General features: G+C 39.0%; 1 protein-coding gene across 5 annotated transcripts in view; it reads right to left on the bottom strand.

Moving 5' to 3' along the window:
• Nucleotides 1-12,782, bottom strand: part of LOC111238329 (tight junction protein ZO-1-like) — an 81,517-nt gene extending 68,735 nt beyond the window's left edge. For all 5 annotated transcript variants that reach the window (XM_022767780.1, XM_022767778.1, XM_022767777.1 and 2 more), the window contains exon 1: nucleotides 12,718-12,782. The gene's annotated coding sequence lies outside the window, so the exon portion shown is untranslated. The remainder of the gene's footprint in view (nucleotides 1-12,717) is intronic.
• Nucleotides 12,783-13,737: the final 955 nt, after the last annotated feature.

A 13,737-nucleotide genomic window follows, 5' to 3' on the forward strand; every position in this document is an offset into this window, starting at 1 on the left:
ACACGCAAACATACATTTTCCTGAACTCAGTCATACTCATTTAAAATGTGACGCATCAGTTGTCAAATTATTTGAAGAATTTAAGGGCATTTTTGACCAAGATCCTGTGATTCCTCAAAAAAATGATAGATCACGTATCCATCATTCAAGAAAGAGCAGTTTCACTCTCCGTTCTGTTGTTATTCTTGTTGTTATAATTACAACTACAGTATAGATAGTCACGTAATCCTATCGACATCTCAGGTTCTTAGGACAAAACTGTAATCAAATGGCTGTAATCAAAACCTGTTAGAGATCAGTGATAAAGTTAGGGATAAATGAAAAATCATTCATAAAAATAAACATGTACAGCAGTTGATGTCATCAACACATAAATATCTGAACTAAAATAACTGGTCAGTTTGTGAAAATAGGTCCCATCCCTGTTACTCAGCAGCAGCACAGGCCATCTCTGCCTTTTTTAATGGACTTGGGCGGAGGGGCCATCAAAACTGTGAGCAGAGTACATCCCTCAGCAGGTAGCATCCTGAAATAGCAACCTTGATCCTAATGGTGCACAGCACAGCCCCTGGCTTCTGACGAATCCATCCTGAGAGCCCCCCTGTCTCTGAACAAGCAGTCCTCCTGAGGCACACACACACAAAGACAGACACAGACACACACATGCAGTGACGGACAGAAAGACATGCGCGTGTGCGCGCGCACACACACACACACACACACACACACACATATCTCCATGCACCCGTCGGCTCTGATTAACCCATTTCCTCTTGTTTTGTTTTGTTTTTTTCACTTGCTTTACTCCTCTCTGCAGAAGGATGCCACAAAGCCAGGTTGCAGGTTGGCATCATGACTTCCCCGGGGGCGTCTCACTTTACGAAGTTTCACATTTCTGGTGGTCAATTCAGTTGAGAGGGAAAATAAAAGTCAAACATGAAATGAGAGCCCCTGGAGGTGCCTGTGTGGAGGGAAAGGCTAGAGACAGATAGATCTTATACCTGCAGCACCGAGGGGACTGACATTGCTGAAAAAGGGCAAGGTTTTCAGGCAATAAAAGGAAGTACAGGGACAGAGGTGACACAGAGTCTGCACTTTTACTGATACGATAAAGACATCAAATGAGCAGGATATATATTCTGTTGAAAAACTGATTTTGAGACTTCTAACAAGAGAACTGACTAAGCCAGAACAAAGATTTCCTCAACATATTTTCAGCTCAGTAAAGTGCTACTAAACAGAATAAGTCATTTATATGTCAGGTCTAACATGTGCACATATGTTTTTTTATATAGCTTCTTCACTCATGATTTTTTATTTGCATCCCTCTGTTCTCTGTTTTTATTAATCTATATTCTTTGTCGATTTAAACTGTCACTTTTCTTTTGAGAAAAATAAGTATAAATTTCATTTACAGTATATCTTCTTTCTATCAGGAAACCTATGAGCTATGTATCAAACAGTAGCTTCATTCATCATAAGATATTTCTTTGTGTAAATGTGATATCAAACACTGAACTGGAATCTGTAATGCTGCTTCATGAGAAGCTGGAGACACAAAACTTCTGATAGACATAAATATGGTCACTGTAATGCTTCATTAGAAGGTGAGGAGTGATGAGAAGAATATTGAGGATACTAAAAAGACTTGACAGATGCAACCGACTACCAGGCAAAATGAAAATAAATATAAGATTGCACAAATTAAATAGTGCAGAAGGATAGTGAGATATAAAAACAACATGTCCAAGTGTAAATACAAACTTGAGCTTTAATGCCTTCTCAAAATTGCCAAGAAAAACAAGTCATTCAGAAAATTCAATACTTTAAAAGTCTACTAATGAGGACAAGCACAAAAATAATTATTTTACGATCCAGGGATTTCTATCTCCATGTTTCTATTGTAATCTATAGACCTTGAGACTTTTATGTGTGTATTTTTATCGGTGAATGACGATATAATTGTCAATATTTGTGTATGAAGAGGCTGTTTTCTATGTTGAATTAATTTAATCTAATAACTGAAACCTTGCTTTCTAAATGAACTCAATGCTTACACTGTGTGTACGATGAGTTCACTGCTTTCTATTGAATCTCTTCTCTCTGCTAATATAAATGCTGTTCTGACTGAACTTTAATACTTCAGTTGTCTTTCACAACCACTGTACTAATTACACTCATGATCGTACGTGTGGTAAACTGAGACGACAAAATTTAGCATACAGTTACATATGTAGAGTTGCTACAATTAGACAATTAATCAATATGTCAAATAATCGTTTTAGTCGTTTTTTTAGGCAAAGATACCAAATATTTGCTGGCTGCAGCTTTTCAAATGTGAGGATTGTGAGGACGTGATGGGTTTGTGTTCACTGGTCAGACAAAACAAGACATTTGAAGATTTTACATTGGGCAGTTGGAAATTATAATAGATGTTTTTCACACATTTCATGGACAAAACAATCAACCATAACAAATAAAGTAATCTACAGATTAATCAAAACTACTAATAATCATTAGGTGCAGCCCTGAACATGATCATTATATGGGGGCTAAATAACAAATTCTGTTATATATTTCATCCTTGATGAAAAATTAGAGGTTTTACCAACTGAATCACTAAAATACAAAAAATAAAAAAACAAAATAAAATAAAGAACCTTTTGACATAACTGCACATTTCAGCCTGGTTTCTCTCTGTGCTCTCTCAACATAAAAACTGCCCATTTACACTGCTTCAACCAATGTACATTATCACCCTAACCTCCCACACCCAGGGCAGTAAAGTAATTGTGTTGCCATGGAAACAGAGGAGAGGGCCTAAATTCCGAGCTGCCGGGAATCCATCCCAACTCGTTAGAGGAGGCTGCTGCTGCCACGTGGTACGAGATGAACGCTGAAGTCATAAATTAACCCAATCTTCTCTTTCATAATCCAACACATCTAATGCACGAGCCGTCGACTGTATGTTCACAACTGGCACGACAGGGTTTCCGTCACAGTGCACAAACCACAGCCAAGAATTAAGATGAAAAATGTTTTAAAAATACCACTGTTACAGAAAGTAGAGAATTTTTAATGCCATTTAGCTTAATTTAACTCAAGACTACAAGGTGTTGTGATTGCTTTTAAGTGTGATAAATTATTCAGAGCAAAACATTTCAGCACTGAGACTAGAAATGGAGCTGGGACCAACACAGAGACGGAAGTGAAAGCAAAGCTAAAATTACATCAAAACACCAGAGCTACTAAAGGTCACTGAGGAAACACTGTCAGTCGCTGAGGCTGAAAATGACTACCAAGTGTTTAATAAGAGAATTACATGTTACCATGACTAAAAATAAAGCTTTTCTGACACAAGCACCTAGAACAGAGTTAGTGGAAACATCGGTTTCCCACAGGAGAGAAACACAGAGCTACAGTATGTGCCACTCAGAGCACTGACGTGTCAGCTGGTCTGATTTGATCAATAAAATTAATTCTGCTCCTCTGTGAAGTAAACATTGCAGGGCTAGTACAGTGCTTAAAGTTACTTATTCAGTGACAGTTACCAAGGTGGTGTTCAGCAAAAATGACTATATATATACTGTAAACAAACACGTAAACAAAGAGCATGAAGGCAGGAACAATAGGTCATCTTTCACCATCTGAAGCACATTAAATCAATACTATAGGGTAGGGATCGGGTGGGGCTGAGCTTGTGGTCATGTGAGCGAAACAACATCAATACTACTACTTTTCTTCAATCGATATATCATTCATCATTCACTTCTCTTTTAATTTTCAATCCTTCCGTCACTCTTTGTTGTTCTTTCTTTACTCATCCTATCTGCTCGTGCCCTCTAGTAATTCCTCCGTGCCTCCTCTCTGCCCTCCTCCATCCTGCTCTTCTTCTGTCCCCCATTTGAGAAATGCTGACCTGCAGACTCCCTAATGCGACCAATCAATATCACACAGAGGACAGCAGACCGCCGGACATACTAATATGAAGACACACTTCCTGCAATGTATGCAGCCAGGCATCCCTTCAGCCACTTCTCCAAAGATCTCACACAAACAGCACGTACATACGCACCCTGCAAACCAAGAGTGATTGATTCATTTAATTTAATTTCATGTGAACTGTTCCATATGACCCCTGTGTTAAATAAGGCCTTCTCACTTACAGGCTGCTGCTGTGGATGTCATAGATCATTGCTTCATCTATCTATAGAACGCACATTGATCCTGCCTGCCCTTCCTCTCTGACATTACAGATGCATAGTGCCGGGGGATGAGCTAACATGAGGGGCAGGGAGCATGTCATTATGCAGAGGTTCCTGTGTATCTAAAAAGCTAATGAATCACTCCGATCAAAATCAAAGCCACAGGGAACCTGTAAGCTATAGCCTATAGATTTGCAGCTGATTAATGGCGAATGCAATTAACGAGTGGCTTCATCAGCCGTCCCACATACCAGGCGTGAAGCCACCGCCTGCAGAAGTGATCAAACACCATGAGCTGAAAAAGTAACATACACTGACACAGGGGAATGTCAACAGGAATGTAAACCATGGCCTTTATTTTTCCTTGCTATTCCTATACTTTTATGCAACTTTGTAATTTTGTATTTCTTTTGTATATGTTACTTTTACTATTATTATCGTCATCATTATTATAGCAGTAGTACTAGTAAGTGGTGGAATAAATATTAAGCTTTTTCATTCAAAGAAAAGACACAAAATCACAATGCAGAATGACTTCAAAGTGCAAAAAAAGTATAAAAAGTTAAAGTACTACTTATCTTGCAGAATGGATCTTGTCAGTTTTATGATATTATATACTATATGGATTTTTCTTACTGATTCATTCATGCATGAGCAGCAGTTTAATGTGGTACCTGTTGAAAATTTAACTAAATTATACACTGTTGGGTGGTTAAATCTGTCACGTGTAATATGTGTAATATTTGTGTAATGTGTGTAATATTTTATAAACTCAGTGTAATATTTTATAATGTGTAATATTTTATAAACTCAGCACGTTTTGTAAAATCTTAATCAGCAAAGTAACAGCTGTCAGATAAATACACACAGGGATATGTAGTGGAGTAGAGGTATAAAGCAGCATGAAAATGGAAAATCTCAAGTATAGTACCTGAATAAATGTTCTTTTCTTTTTGTTATTTTCCACCACTGGTCATTATAGTAATGGTAGTACCAGTAGTTGTAGTAGTACTGGGTAAAATAAGAAAATGTATTGTTGATGTTTGTTGATAGCACAACAGGAAATCTGACAGCATTTTGTTTTTCAGCAAAACCATAACTGAAAGCACAGGGGAACTGACATGATTATTAAATCAACATTAAAAACATAAATACAGTATCATATACAACATGCCTGTCATTGAATTTATGTTCAGTCAATAGTAAATATATTAGTGCTGCCCCTAGAGGACAGTAAAGACAAAATCTCGGTCAGATGTTGCCTGCTGGCTTTATGTATAGTTTTCTCTTTATTGCATCATATATCTACCAAAATTATATCCAGAGCCTCACTGTGTGTGTGTGTGTGTGTGTGTGTGTGTGTGTGTGTGTGTGTGTGTGTGTGTGTGTGTGTGAATGCACTAATAACAACCTGCAGCCAAGACACCTGACTGCTTTAATACTTCAGCCTCATAAGCAACACACAGATGCATGCATATTCGTGCTCACTTCCTGATGGAATAATATGAATTAAATGACATTATACAGACTAACATACATGCCTTATTACCTCCTAAACAAGTAACAGATGGACTGATACATCTTACAAACTCAGTAGTGCTTGGCTGATGTCTGGTGTTCATTTCCAACACTGATCGTAAGCATGATGAACCCAGAGGCTTAACGCCGTTGCTACTGTAGGTTTAATAATTTGTTCAGAAATAATCACTGCTGCTGTAATGCCACATCCGGTCCAGACACACACGCACACGTAAGCATCGAAGACAATTTCCACTGGCCTGTTTCAACTCAGGTAAGATAAACGACTTGTATATGGAATAGAATTTTGTCCCGTTGTGCCTCGAGAACAAGGGATGAAGAGAGTGAGTTATAAGGTGTCTGCGGAGCTTCCTGTCTATCCAGGGAAAATATATTCATCTAATAGGAACATCCTGCACCCTGCTGTCAAACCATTCTCTCATCCCTCACATGGCCCATCCATGTCATAACCGCCGCTCCTCCCTCACATTTATCACTCTGTTTTGTAATCTCTCTTTTCCACTCTCTCTGTCAGCCACTGTTTGAGTGTTTGCCATCTCTAGTTTAGACCCAGCAGAGAACCAAGAGGTCTGCCTCACCACCAAGTATGTGATGAAGTATGCTCAGTGTCCACAGGCACGGGCTTTGAAACAGATTATTCCACATTTTACATTTTACAAGAAGGTTCCATAGACAGAAATCATTGAAATGGACAGCTGCTGTTCAATGAAATCTAACTACTTGCTTTCTTGGATTTTTCACCTTTGTTTAATCATCAAGAAAGTTTCCATGCCTACTTTCATTCAAATGAATAAGGAACATCACCACACATTTATTTTCAGTGGACATTCACCTGTAGAAGTCTCAGAGCTGCTAACGTTACCAGTTAAATAGTATAGACTTTATAGAGGTTCTTTATTCTTTTGATGTACGGTGCTTTTTATTCTGAATTCAACCAGTTAACAAGACATCCAGTTGCGGTCACATAAAGAAAAAACATCGTAGGCTATCTGCAATAGTGGTTATCCTGTTTTTGTGTTTTTATCTCTGCTGAGGAGCCAAACAGGACTCGAAATATTTTTTTCTTTACCCTTTCATCTTTTTTTCACTGGCCTAATTTTCCCATCTTTCAAGGTCTTCTAGTGTACACATGCCTATGCTGGAGTATATGTGTTGGGAATAATATATAATGTACTGTGTTGTATGTAGGAGCAGTGGACTTATGTTTATGCATACATATACACTGGCTTTCTGTTGTGCATGTACACATCAGTACATTTAGGTATGCCTGCATGTGTGCAAGCAAAAATGCTTACATCTGGTCATTTCATTTGCAGACACTGTAAAAACATACTAAATACATAATATGTGTGTATGAGTACATATGAGAAATACTATTGGTGCTTTGGTGCGTGCTCATCTGTAGCCATATATGAGTCTGTTTGCAGATAAATCTGTAGATACTCGGAGATGCACAGATCTATATATTAAATTCATTTTCATCATATTTTGGCCCATCAATGATGGGTTCAGAGGGAGGATTTTGAAGATTGGATCGGGGGATGGGATGAGTTGGGGAATGAGTAATGATGTCACACAGTCCTTCATCATGCTTATGTTGTATAATCAAGTGAAATGTATATGCATCCACCAAAAATAATGGGCAAAAAAAACAGAACCAAAGAGGAACGCATTTAGATAAAGATACTCTCTTTGCTTTGACAGGTAACTTCCATTTACACCACACAGTACTAATATGAGAAGGATACCAAATTAGCATACAAGATGTGTGATCACTGAAATGCCTGAAAAGTAAAATAAGAAACTGGGCTCTGGGCTCACCAGGAAAACAACAGCATCAGCAGTTTGTTGAAATGCTTTAAAGGATCTATGTTTATGTTTCCTGACAGGGAATTGTCGTACGAGACAGATCTGTAGAGATACAAAGCTGCAAAGGGCGGTTGACCTCCACACACACCTCCCTCGCCCGGGTTGTTAAATCAAGAGGGGGAGGATAAGGGTAAATTCAAAAATGTTTTTATTTTATTAAAATAAACAATTGGATATGATTGGATTCATTAATGTAGCCGTCCCTGAGTATAGGATGAGTCATCAAAAGTATTTTTCCCCTTTTTACGCGAAGAGAACAGAGGGGGATTTTGATATAAAAATATTCAAAAATTATTTTGACCCACATTAATGCCATGTTCACATGACAAGGGATCACTGGTAAAGATGGGAAAGATTCCTGACTTGTGAACAATTAGGCCATCTGACAAAGACTGCTGTGTGATCACAAAGGCGGTTGAGTGAGAGTTAAAAGTACTGTGCAATGACAGCATAGCAATGGTCTTTGGCTGATGTGAGGCATTAATATTAGCAAGCACCGCGCCGGATATATCAGAGCTTTAAGAATCATAGTTTCCCAGCTGTAATTACAATTTGGAAGTTGACGTGAATTTACAATTCAGAAACTCATAATTACGATAACGCTGACATGTTGTGTGTGCAGCATAAGCATGTAACTAACTAATAAACAAATAATTAACACAGAGACAAAGGACTGGAACTTGCAAAATGTATAATTACTTTTACCGTGTCTCTAGCAAATGAGTTTTAGTTGCCTGAGCTTAACCAAACCTGAAATCTTTAGGTGGCGGATCAGAAAAAGCAAGTCTTTGGAAGATACAAACAACTAACATATTAACCTTTTTTCTGTTTTTTTTTGTCATTCACTTGTGATGATCCTCGGGTCCATTAGTTGAGAAATTCTAAGTGACCAGGTCTATGACAAACTTTCAACCCCAAAAGAATACAATTAAATTCAGACATTTACTAACCCTACCCCTCATTTGAAACTGGTTTGTGTATTCTTGTCGTCTCATTTGGAAAGACTAAGTGGAAAATAAAGGCCACGGCACAGCGAGGTCAATCGGGAGTCAAACCAGAGCCCAGCGATCAGAGACAGAGCTGTGCCACATGGATCTCACCAAAGCAGTGTGTACTTTCAGTTCAAGGACAAGGACGTATCAGGTCACATTTCACACTTTACAGCAACACACATGCACACACACACATCTATCTATCCTCTGACATTGTTGTAAAGAATCAATCATTTGCTCCACAGTGAAGTGCACATTGGCAGCTGCTTTGCATTAGAAGACAAATAGAGGAGAGGAGCTATCGGTCTGTATTGAATAAATAACAGCTAAAATCCCAGGTGAGTTCACCCAGTTAAACCACAGACTTTTTCAGATTCTCTTCTCTACAGCCTTCACAGCGCCATTTTTATCACACAAAAATAGCTGCAAGTGAAAGAAAGAAAACACTGCATTATGAAGTAGATCATTTCTTCCATCTATTATTGATGCTTGAGACTTACACTCGTGGACATCTTGTGATGGTCCACAGCAAGGCAAGAGAATGGAAGCTAACGTATTTGTGTGACATGCTCCGAGCTGCCAATACTGTTGCTTGGAGCGAGAGCTCTTTTTTTTAGTCTGCATCTTATATATTCTTGATGGAAAAGGAGCGAAGAATGCTTCAGAGTCACACACAAACTTTGACTTTGGATGAATATTGCAGAGGATAAAACATGGCGTATATGGACTGAGGTCTATTGGTGGTATGTAATGTTTCAGTTGAGAGGACACAGGAAGTTTACTTCCAAAGGAAAATCACAGGTTCTCTTGAGACTGTGTTTGAAGACTATGATTGCTGATGGATGGTCTTTAAAGATAAAACTGTGAAGCATCACCATGACTTCCTTTCCAACTCTGGTGTGTCAGTGATGCCTTTCTGATGTGTTCAGATCAGAGGCAGGAAACATAAGGCTTGCATCAGAGCAAATAGAAGCTAAAGAGGCTGTGAGATAGATGTTGTTGATCGTAAAGTCTGAAATGCAAAAATCACATCTTAGAAGCTCTGAAGTCAGAGGTTATCCTGTCAGCCTGTCAACCTGTGAAGTTAACATTAGCCAAAGCAGCTACAGTGCAGAGCTGTCAACAATATCAGTCGGACTTCCACACATTATTTGACTTAACAGCAGTTTATCATTATTACCATAACTGATTAACTATGTAGCTGTTATCAATAATACAGCATCGCATATTTATCATGATCATACTTGAGTATTGCTGAGTAATGTCACGTAAAGTGTACCACTAATATAGGTTAATGAATGCGAGCTACACTGATATATTTTACTTAAAAAACAAACAAACAAACAAACTCTGACTAATCAATTTGAAAAAAACCCCAAGAGGACAACCTCAACAACACACAACTGGATTATTTATACCTGATTCCAAATATGTAGAACCTATCTAAGTTAGTTTAAAGTATATGCCTTATACACAAACATCTTGTTAAAAGCCCATGAAAACTTGTTTTTCAGTAACATGAAGTTAAAGTCTGGAAAAAAAAAATCATTAGGGATTCAGAGCTATGTGGGTGTGGACTGATCAGATTGGACCATAAACAAACATAAACAAACAACCCCACCACTGTCATAATATATTTATATAAAAAAAAATATAGATGAAAAATTCATGATTGGTGCATGGAAATAAGTGACAAACCAGAGAGAGGAGCACAGACAGAAGAGTGCAAATAGAAATCTCTATTTCATCGTATAAAATAACCAAAATTGTTCTAACTTTGGCTGAATACTGTGTTCATGTAGGACCCCATCACTTACTACAGAAAAAGCTGATTGAGGAAATATGTACTCAGGATATTTAATATTACAGTGTGTAGACCACTATACAACTACAGGCTTGGAATTTATTATACACACAATAAACACAAGTGAAACCACATTATTAGCTCAGCCCTATTTTTACCCCAGTGACAGTGCTACATTAGTTGAACAGCATATCTATCCCTCGACCCAAAGAGTTCCATGACAGCGACAAGTTTCTGTTGTCGACGATGACATAACACCAAAGCCACATCTAACTTTCATTCACCATCTGCCTCTCCAGCTCCACTACAACTCACAACTGCTCTTACTTCAATCTGAAAAGGCAAGAAAAGAAGCAAACAAACTCTGATTCAGGCCAGACGTCTCACTGCCAAGTATTATGCAGCAGAGCACTCCAAGGTTGTTTTAAAAATCTATGAGATATTTTCGCCCCTGCCTCAAAATTAGAAACTGACAGGAAACTTCATGCCAGCAGTCAATCAAACTGACAAACTCAGTCAAACAGACGCTGTGTGTGTGTGTGTGTGTGTGTGTGTGTTGCATCAGTCAGATTTGCGAGGCTGTGCCGAGCCTGTCCCTGGCTGTCACCCTCACCCTGCAACTTCCGCTGTCCACCTTCAACCCTCCCTCACATCAATAATGGATTAACTTGTCTGAACTGCAAATGCTGCCCCTTTTAAACATAATCATAACGAGTCCCTCTCCTGGTCTGACGACAGGCTGGCTTCTGTACAGGGGAAGAATAATGACTCCTTACACAGACACACCAGGCAGCTCCCAATTAAGGCCAGCTAAAATACTGAACACCTGACAAGCACACACACACGCGAACACACACACACACACACACACACTGCAGACTGTTAACATGGAGAGGAAGGATGGGGGTGGATGAGGAAACATCACACTGTGAACATTTATTAAAGGAGACATCTACAGAGGGTCAAGACATAAAGAAAGTAGCGGGGGGGGGGGGGGGGGGGGTATTCAGTGGTGATCTGCAGGACAGAGATTTATCTGTATCTGAGTGTCCATCGCGGCCCCATGCCACAAAAAGAAAAAAAAAACGGCGTGCATTAGTAGCAGGTTGGCATGCTTTTACATCATAAACCGTTGGTTGCTTTCCCAAAAGCCACATCACTCATAAACACACACACATAGGTACACACCCAAGTACACACAAGTACACACACACACACACACACACACACACACACACACACACACACACACACACACACACACACACACACACACACACACACACACACACACACAAACACACAAACACACAAACACACACAAACACAAGTATGTATGAGTTGACCGGTGGAGAGAGTGGGCCAAACGCAGTTCTCAGCTCAATGGACAATCCCAGAGTTAGTAAGGGTTTTTAGGTCCAAGCAGCTTACCCAATCATTTATCAGATTAATACTTTTCATGAGAATAAACCAGTCATAGAGAGAGACATATGGAATGTGTTAAAATGTGCTCATCCGAAAACCAAAGAAATATTGCATAACCAAAGGTCATCCTGTGTGTGTATGTTTGTGTGTGTGTGTGTGTGTGTGTGTGTGTGTATTAGCACTGTAGCTTGTGTAAATGTTAAATCTGAATGAAACCATTAGGATAAAAAAATGTATTTGGACTTCTTGGCCATTTATTCTCCCTTGAAATCACAGTAACTGTAATTGTGTAAATGTAATCACAGCTTATATTTAATGCAGGACTATAAAATAGTATTTCTGCAGGAATACAAAAAACAGGACTAGGTCAAAACCTAGTATATGGCTGGACTGCATCGTAGACTATTTGGATTCTGCCTAGTGTCAGCTGGTTTCAGCCCTTTATCTATTAACTTCTCTCTATTCTCAGTGTTCACATATACAGTGTTTTAATACAGCCGAATTCCCAATAAAACTGTTCTCATTTACATGTTTTTTTCTGTTTCTGTTGTCAGACAATGGTCCTGTAAATCAAAAATTGTGTTCCCTCAACATGGAGGATGATGCTTTTGCTGTCACACTTGGCAGTAAGCTGAATATCTTTGGGTTTTGAACTGTTGGTGGAATAAAACAAGACATTTAAAGAAGTCACCTTGGAGTTTGGGAAATTGTAACATGCATTTTTCACTAATTTCAGATGTTTTATAGACAAAACAATTGATCGGTTAATCAGAGTAATCGACAAATTAAGTGATAATAAAAATAGTCGTCAGTTGCAGCCTTAGTATCTAGCACTCAGTTCTCCTCCTTTGCGTGTTCATGTAAAGTCGTTAGTGAGTCTTACATTGGAGTCGAGCAGATCAATGCTGTCTAGGCTCTTGCTGCGGTGAATGCGGCCTTTGATGCGACGCAGAGAGGGTTTACCCTGGCTCATGGGCAACGAGAGGGTGGAGGTGGCAGGCATTGCCATAGCACCAGCGCCACCAGTAGCACCTATAGGCCCATCTGAACACCCGGGAGCACCTGAGGGGGATGTCTCTCCATCTGGCGGGGTCACCCTACAACAGAAAGACAAAGAAACAAAGGCAACATCAACATGAATTCAGGCACAAAATTTGACATCAACAAATCACAATGATACTTTATTGCTCAACATTTATTCGCTTTTCATACTTTGCCACACCTATACTTTTCCTGCTTGAAGTCATACTCATGGACTCTTGTAAAAACCCTGCAAGAAATCTAGTTACCCATTTCCAGTGACAGAAAATCAGGGATCTTCATAGCAATGTAGCTGTTTACTAGGTTTCTCCTAATCCCTTACCCAATCCCTTACTGCAATCACATTACTGCGGAGAGCTGACGATAATCAGGGTACTTAAAGCTGCACTAATCAATATGTTTGTATGAACAGTTGGTCTGTTTTCAGTTCAGTCTTGCTGCTCATCACTGTCATTTTCAACAAAAAAAGCTCTGGTAAAGCCAATGTCCTCTTCCTGCTCAGCCATAAACAGCAGTGGCTGGTGAACATAGTGGAGCATTTAGCAGCTAAAGAACCACATATTTTTCTCAGGAGTTGGTGGCGACCAAAATGGAGCTGAAAGCTCAGAGGGTTAGGAACTCACTTCAAAGCAATGTTCATGGCGATGTGTGTCTGATGCATGTGTTAATAACTAACACATTGGGCATGTCAGTTTTATAAGGGGATAATATGTTGTCTTTACTCCTTGTCGAGCTGCCCACACAGTGGCCCAATCAAAAACAAAGAAAATCAGTTAATGCATGTTTAAGCGTATGTATATATAATGTGTGTTACATGAATGCTCCTGTTACATTTCATTTAAAGTTTTACGTTTATGTTTTA

The sequence above is a fragment of the Seriola dumerili genome, unplaced genomic scaffold (assembly GCF_002260705.1).
Source record: "Seriola dumerili isolate Sdu_G_001 unplaced genomic scaffold, Sdu_1.0 BDQW01001299.1, whole genome shotgun sequence".
NCBI lineage: Eukaryota > Metazoa > Chordata > Actinopteri > Carangiformes > Carangidae > Seriola > Seriola dumerili.